Below are 560 nucleotides of genomic sequence, written 5' to 3' on the forward strand. Positions count from 1 at the left end.
GTTAGGAAGAGGATTGAGAAGAGTAAATTCTGGACTTCTGGGCTGTCAGGTGGAAGAAGCACGGTTTATGCAGTATGTCGGAGCCGACAATCAGTGGAAGCTATGGCATACCCGTATGGGACACCTCAGTAAGAGCCGAGACGCAACGGTCCGCAAACGATATACCGACAGTGAGCCGCGATATCAAGACGTTGTGCGGTGGCTGGGTGAAGAGGAAGCAGGCCGTGACATTGTCTACACACCACTGTTGAAATAGACGCCCACCTTGGTGGAGAGCGGACTGATCATCCACTTTCTGATGAAGGCGGAACGCAACGTGCTCACGAAGCGACATCGCCTTCTTGTTTCGATACTCAGCACCATTCGCGAACTCGTCTGTGTAGGTCCAGCCCTTCTCTCCATATGGAAGGAGAAGCGGGTATTGGAGTGGATCGTAATCGGCGTGAGTCTCATACAAACGTAGCAGCCTTTGATCGCGTGTAAAGAGGAGTAGATCCCGAGGCTGAGCCAGGTTGCCATCCTCAATGAGAGTCGCAGCCACTTCAGACACAGTGGGGCGG

The sequence above is a fragment of the Phytophthora infestans genome, genomic scaffold (assembly GCF_000142945.1).
Source record: "Phytophthora infestans T30-4 supercont1.260 genomic scaffold, whole genome shotgun sequence".
NCBI lineage: Eukaryota > Oomycota > Peronosporomycetes > Peronosporales > Peronosporaceae > Phytophthora > Phytophthora infestans.